General features: G+C 29.9%; 1 non-coding gene across 1 annotated transcript; it reads right to left on the bottom strand.

Moving 5' to 3' along the window:
- Positions 1-5,896: 5,896 nt before the first annotated feature.
- On the bottom strand, positions 5,897-5,968 carry TRNAD-GUC (transfer RNA aspartic acid (anticodon GUC)). The gene has a single exon. It is a non-coding gene; the product is annotated as a tRNA-Asp (tRNA).
- Positions 5,969-8,171: the final 2,203 nt, after the last annotated feature.

Raw genomic sequence — 8,171 nt, 5'->3', positions numbered from 1 at the left:
ATGATGCCTAAAGAGAGTAGGGAAAAACACACAGTATTCAAGGGAAATAATTCATTAACTATTAATGTTTGAAGAGTAGGATGATCACATGTTTTTGAAGTATGGAAAGCATTATTATGTCAATAAAGAATAAGAGGATGTTTTGGCTTCCTTAATCTTTTTTGTTCCACAATGTACATACCATATATTGAATATAGATGTTGCCATTAGCCAAGATGAGTGAAAATTTTATCATTACTATGTTTCCCATATTTAGAGGTTCTTGAAGTAAATGGCATATCAAACTATATAAATAAATAAAGGAGGTGTTATGAAATTGACATGTTGATAATTAAGTGGATGTTTACATTCCTTTATATCTATAGAATGTAAATGAGAATCACGATGTGTTATGTGTTAAATGAGAGTCTTGGTGTAATGTTTTTATATGTATGGAATGGAATTAGATATTACAAGGTATCATGTTTAAGATGATAGGATGATAGAGTTGTATAATGATTTCATGATGATTTTACATGGCATATTGAGGATGAAACATTATGGATTGCTTATGATTATTATTCTACATGTTTCACATGCATATATGATGGTTATGATGTGAATTGGAAATAAGGATAAATTCTTTTAATTCTGTAAAGATGGATACTAACCTAATTATGAGGGTTTGTGAGTGTCTATGTAGTATATTAGTTTTAGAATATGATTTCTCGTTACTACACAACTCCATTACTTTCCTCTTATTTTTTCTTTTTTAGTCTTCCTCGTTGCTGAGATGGCTACCTTTCATGTTAGGAAAGATTATGAGGAAGCTTAACAACTTCGTGGTAGGGTGGTAAAGCACTCCTACAATATTCTTGCCCTTCTATTCTTAGATAGGTTCTATAGCTTCTATCAAAATTGACGACATAATCAGTACATCTTGGTATTCTGGTAAATGAATTATGGCATCCTTTTAGATTTTTAGCATATATGTATATCTACCTCTTTGTTAAATTTAATGATAGTTAATCAGCTAATGTTGACTGGTCAATTTTCAAAAGAATTTCTCTTGTTGAATTTTTTCATTTTATAGAGATTGCTGATGTGGCATTGGTTTTGCAGGGGCAATCTTTACACCAGGGGTGTCCATAAGGACTATGAAAGGTAAATTCAAACTTTGGACTTTCAATGATCCTCTTATCAATGTTGATGTAGAGGTTGTCCACCTCTATTTTAGATTTATGGAATTTGGGGAGAAGGCAACAAATCCCACCAGGGTCGAAGCACTTCAATAATTTCAAATGGTGGAGCCTACAGTCTAGAGATACATAAAAAACCATTGGCTCAAGAAGCCAAGGAAGGAATGTAGAAAGATGTCCCTCACACTTCCCTTGGCTGATTTCATTGAGCCCATTCGATTTTGCATTTTCTATCTTTAGCAGGTTTTTAGGGATCCTCATGCATGTGGGTTCCCTCATAGATGGACTAGTTCATCATCATGATTAGAACTAAAACTAAAAGTTTAATTGAGCCATGCTCATTTTCATGCCACCTCTAGAGCTAGTTAGGGAGCCTAGAAGAAGAAAATGATAAAGGAGAGAAGTGGACATTCATGATGACTTCCTACATAATGTGTTTCATGATGTGATAGACACCAAGAATTTTGGATCTCAATACTATAGGAGTGAGGATGACCACATCAAGCCCAAACATTTCTAGCTTGTGGCAACACTATCCATAGTTGCCTTTTGATATCTGCTTTAGCCATTTTTCTTGGGTGAATGAACGCTTCTTGGCCAATAGGGTAATCCTCTTATTCAAGGATGTAGGTTACCACCTCTCTAAAGTAGAGATAAAATTGGTAGGGGAATGGGGGGCCTACTTCATCCATAACCAAAAGTTCACGTACATCAAAGTTTTGATATTGAGTGGCCAACCCTACATGCTTCCCTGGGTTTGTTTTGATTGGGTCATTTTGCTAGAATTTTGTAGGTGGGCTATAGAACTCCACTAAGTCTGCATAAATTGAAGTTTTGAAGTAGAAAAGGAGAATCCCTTTTCCTGTCTAGTGTAGAGAGTATAGCTACACACTGGCACAAGTAAAGAGGCCAAGAAAGAATTGAAGGGTTACAATTTTTATTTGTTATACATATAGAGGGACGTTTTTTACTTCTCTAGCTAGGCTGAAAGATTGATTCCCACTCACTACTACCACACTCCTGACTTGAAGGATTTTTAGGAGAACATCCCTAATTTTGAGGTCAGAAAGAAAATGTACATCTTAATGATACACAAGAGATGGACCCATTTGATATCAACACATTCCTCCAAAATTTCAAGGATGATAGAAGAGATGGATCTATATGATCTTCACACAATCCCTCAAGATTTAGTTGCTAGAGTGTAGGGTATGGGTTATTGTTTGGAAGCCAATAGGATGGTGTAGGATGTATATCAATATGGAGAGCATTATTTAAAGATCATGACACATAGTTTAACTTATGTGATCTCTATATATTTGTTTAAGGTGTCATGTGCATCTTAGCATGGGTCTATTTATTTATTTGTGTATTGGGGAAGTCTGAACATGCCGATCTAATCACTTGTTTTGTAACTTGTATAAATGAAACTATTTCATTGACTATAATGTATGGAATGAGTGGAATAGTTATTGTATGTGTGAGCCTTGATGTTGGATATTAGAGAAAAGCTAAAGGATTGTCATATGCTTTGGTAAGAAGTTTTTGTCGAATCCATTATCATTCCCAGTGTGCTTAATTGGATATGTTAAGACAAGTGTGTTGTCATCTATTGTTCATCATTAAGATTTGTAAATCCTTGATGATGGCTTTAATGAGTCTTCTTGAAGGTGGATTTAACCTTATCTCTTCATGATGTCTTCTCTAGTAGTGAGCCTTTTGTTCTCATCAAATCCTAATAGGGTTGGAACCTTTTAACAAGGGTTCAATCCTTTCACATGGACTTGTCCTTTAACATGGACATTTGTACTACACATTTTTTATTGACTCCTTACAGGACTAGGTCCTCTATAGGGACATTTTCATAATAGTGCATGATCTTGTGGGTGTCATCCCCACCGAGGTTTTTCCATTAATAAGGTTTTCCTCAACAACAAGAATCCTTGCATTATGGTGTTGTTTTTCATATTATTTTGAATGGTTATATTCTTGATTGGCGATTGATTTAAGAAGTTTGAAGTTAATAATTATTGCACACAATTGATTCACCCCTCTACCCCCCTTAGTTGTGAGGTTTGGACTGTGATTACTAGCAAGAAGAGCAATGGAAAAATGAGACACATAAATTTGGGTGCCAACATGACATATACAACATTGATATTTGATATTTTTAGACATCCTCCACCTATGAGTTTTGTAGCACACCTTTTTTTAGATTTATAATAAAAAATATGACACCAAAACATATTTAGAATCCTTTAGTGTAACATGTATTTAGTTATTATATGAGGTTAACATTTTGTGCTATTATTATTAGGGACTTTAAAACATTATTTTGTTGAATTCTCAAGTAGATTGTATAAATCTACATGCCTATAATTCTTGTTTCACTTTATATCTTTTTGCTTCATTTTCATTTTACCTTCTTCATTATAGATCTTTTTACCTTTCACTACATGATTTTATCTTGTTTCATGTTACACGATTGCTTTCACCTAGTTGGGGGTGTTTATCTTCATTTCTTCTTGAAATGTTTACATTTTTTTTTTTGTTATTTCTACCCTCCTTTTTAAATTTTTATATCTTGTATGTGTTGTCTTATTTGCTCATATTTACCAATTTTTCTATATTTATGATTTCTTGCACTTTTTATGTCTATTATTAACCATGATATTGATTTAATCACTTTTTATGATTATATACATAATTTTACAAATGGTCTATACCTTATTATCCTTGTCATTCTTTACTCACATTTTTATGATGCTTATGTTGCTTTGAGTTTCATCATGCCATTACTATATACATAGTTTAATTTAATAATGCAAATATCATTCTTTATGTCTCATATCATTATTTTATGCATCTTTATTTCTATATTATGATTTTAGAAATACTCCTTTCCATTATTGGGCACCTATTCATCCTTTTGAATTTTAATATTAGATACTATTAGAGAACTTTTATACTAGGGGCATCGTGTCCCCTTATACCACTTTGTACTCTCATTGTCATATCATGCTTCTATACATGTAGTAGCACTTTAAGGGACATCATGGTTTTACCATATATTTTTCTCAAATGCTTGGTCAAGTTACTAGAGCTATCTTATCAAATTATTGATATTGCACCCCCCATCCTATATTGTGTGTTCATATACCTTATCATGTTCCTAAAGCTACCAAAGGGAAATCATATATTCCCTATATTATCCATACCTAGATGACACCTCGAGAGGCATTTTTACATTAGGATTATAGACCATATTATGGGAAAATATTTATACATTGATCATTCTATGTTATATAGATACCTATCATTTGATAATTCCTACTTGTTTGTTACATAGTCTTATCTATTACACTTGTTGCATGATTTATGTGATTGTATGTTAACATCTTTATCACTTACACATTTTGATTTCTATATATTTCTTTAAAACTTTTTCCCATCCTCCAATTTATGTTCAAACAGATGGTTGAACCAAAGAACTTGGGCCTCACTTGATCCTTCAACTTTCTCAAAGTAATTTTTTAATACCATTAGTTCATATAGAACATTAGACATAAGAGATTTGAGTGAACCATCTCATAGAAGCCTATAAATATATACACAATTGCACCCTTGAGGCTAGTTTTAATTGGCTTGGGATTAACCTTAAACTACTCATGATTGGCTCGCAAAAGTTTTCAATACATGTATATTATTAGATAGCGTGCATCTTGATAGAATTACTGTCTACACATTAGAGCTATCAGATTTCCACAATCCACCAGTGTTGTAATTTGTTTTCTGGATTTGATTGTGTGAACAATTTTTTACATCAATGTGTTGAATCACACTCTGTGATCCATCATCAAAATGCATGCAAAAGAAGAGAAGGAGAAAGGAGATAGATAGCAGACCAGACTTCCAATAAAAGGGGTTGGGGGAAGAGGAGGAAGACTATGCATTGACGAACTAGCTTTTTGCATTTTACATATTCATATTTTATTATCATTTTGAGTCAAGTGAATAATTATGGCAAAGTATTAGATAGAAAAAATGGGGAAGTGAGGGTGAAGTAAAGGCATGCTAACATGAGAAAGCTATAAACCCCAACCAAGACTACAAAGTAATCTGAGGGACCTTCATGCTTGCATATTTGTTTTATTATTGTCACACATTTATGAATGTTGTAAATCTAGTCATTTAAGAGGGTTGATTGTAGAAATATGAACCCTCACTAATATAAAAAAATCTCCCTTTAAAAAATAAAATCAATAGATAATAGATCATGGTCGTGTTTTGTTATGCATGATGGCCTACAATAGTTCTTAGAGTTAGTAGTTAAATAACTTTTTAAAATTTTAATGACTCCAATTTCTATTAAAAAAACTACATTATTAAACAATAAATAACGACAACTATTTATAAATTACAATTAAAATATATTCAATTATTAAACAATAAATAACTACAACTATTTATAAATTACAATTAAAATATTGATGAACATTACACTAAATTGATCTAACATTATGAGATCAAAACCTCAGAACGGATTCTAAAATAGTATTAGATTTCAATTCTATGGCTATTTAATTTACCATTTGCATTTACAAAATCAAATGGATTCAACTTAGAAAGTCTAATTGCTTTACACCGGATCTGAAGTTGAATTACCGCAACACCTCTGTTCTACTATAATGTCACGGATATAAGCGAAACAAAACTTTCGCCGTTGCCGGGGATCGAACCCGGGTCACCCGCGTGACAGGCGGGAATACTCACCACTATACTACAACGACCTTGGCATTCTAAAACAATACGCGTTTTTTAAATTCTAATGTTTCACGATTCACACGCTTCAACTAAATGTTTCGGTGGATCCATTCTTATCAAGGACAACTATGTGTGAACTTATAATTTATTTCTTAGGAACATTCATTTCGATTTTATGGCTCTAAGTTCCTTTTCCTTAACTAAATATTTAGAATTTGGATAAGATTGGTGTAAAATATTTTTTTTCATGTAGAATGAAGATAGTTATACAACAAACATGAATATTCAAATTATTCCTAGCTCACAACATTGTAGTAGAAGAAATTATTTTAAACTATTATTTTTGGATGGAAATATAAATTATTTATTTTATTTTTAAAATCAGAAATAAGAATTTATGTATTATTAAAAATATTAAAAAATTCTATTAAAATATTTATAATTGTCATTAAATTTTATAAATTTATATTATTTTTTGTCAAAAATTCAACTTTCTATGTCAAATTATACATTCAATAATCAAATCCTTCTTAACACAATCTTTATAATTTTATATTCTATTAATAAACAACTCTTATACAAAACACATCAACAATGTGTTGATGTTTGGTAGCTTCAATTGGATAAAACTAATATGACTATATATAATTATATCTGAGATATAATTACATATGCTCTATTATCTATTGATTTTTTAAAAAATGGAGATTATTTTTATATTAGTGAGGGTTCATATTTCTACAATCAACCCTCTTAAATGACTAGATTTACAACATCCATAAATGTGTGACAATAATAAAACAAATATGCAAGTATCAAGGCCCCTCAGTTACTTTGTAGTCTTGGGTGGGGTTTATAGCTTTCTCATGTTAGCAGGCCTTTACTTCACCCTCACTTCCCCATTTTTTCAATCTAATACTTTGCCATAATTATTCACTTGACTCAAAATGATAATACAATATGAATATGTAAAATGCAAAAAGCTAGTTATGGTGAGAGGCATATACAATGGCAATAGCAATGGGAATATGTCAAGGAATTGTCTGTGTAAAGAAAAAATAATGGAAGGCAATTACATATGAAATGTCTTTTGTTATTCCATAATAATGGGCCCAACATTATAACCCAAAAATAAGAGGCAATCAGAAATAACATGTCCAAAAAAAGGGGTGGGATAATACACCTAGAAAATCATTTCAAATTATAAAAAATTAAAAAAATTAGACATAATATTAATAATTTTTTTCCTAAAACTTCAAGATTTAAAACCAAAATCTCTTTTATTAACATATTAATTTATTCAAAAATTAATTAATTAAACTTTTCATCATTAATAATATTTATTTATTTTTAAGTTTAAACAAATCAAATTTGATTTAGAAAACTTACTAAAATATACACTTATTATTGAAGAAAATAAAAAGACACCACATTTTCTTATCTTTTAATAATACTTTTAAATTTATTACTTAAATTTGTATTTAATATTATTTAAGTTCAAAATAGAAATTATCATTTTCAACTGACCTATATTTTAATTTATTCTTTCCATAATGACAAATAGGACCCACCATTGAAATCAAAGATATGATCAATCTTTTTTCAACAAATAAAAATTTATATTCATATTTTAAAATATGTGAGGTGTAAGTATGAGTGATAGATTTCAAAACTAGATCAAATATAAAATAGAATATAATTGTTTCTATTTTTTTAGTTTCTAAATCAATTTAGAGTTTATTTAAATATAACAAGATTGTTAGTTTCATTTTCCATTAAATAAAGAGTTTCCAATTCTTTCAATGAGATATAAGATAACTTAAATCAAAGATAAAATTAAATAGAATTATTTATATCTTCAATATTTTTACTTTTAAAATGATTAGTATTGAATAGGTTATTATTTTCATTTCAAATGATAGATATGATCTACCATTGAAATAAAAGTTATTATACAATTCTTTTGAATTGAATTTTCTTAGATTATATATTATTGTATAATATAATAATAATATGTAGGTAAATGTTCGTTTTATCAATAATATATTTGATAAAATTTTCAACTATATAATTTTCTCAACTCTTATATATTTTATTTGGGATTTAATCTAAGAAAATACAATAACAAAATATATATGAAAGGAAACGTAGTTATCCGTCTTATTATAACATATGTTAACATAAAATCTAACCATAATAATGGTCATAGGCTAATTGTAAAAAGACACA

The sequence above is a fragment of the Cupressus sempervirens genome, chromosome 8, assembly GCF_028749045.1.
Source record: "Cupressus sempervirens isolate cs-2001-9-10 chromosome 8, ASM2874904v1, whole genome shotgun sequence".
In the NCBI taxonomy this organism is placed as follows: domain Eukaryota; kingdom Viridiplantae; phylum Streptophyta; class Pinopsida; order Cupressales; family Cupressaceae; genus Cupressus; species Cupressus sempervirens.
The sequence above is the reverse complement of the archived record's forward strand: the minus strand, read 5'-3'. Positions and strand labels throughout refer to the sequence as shown.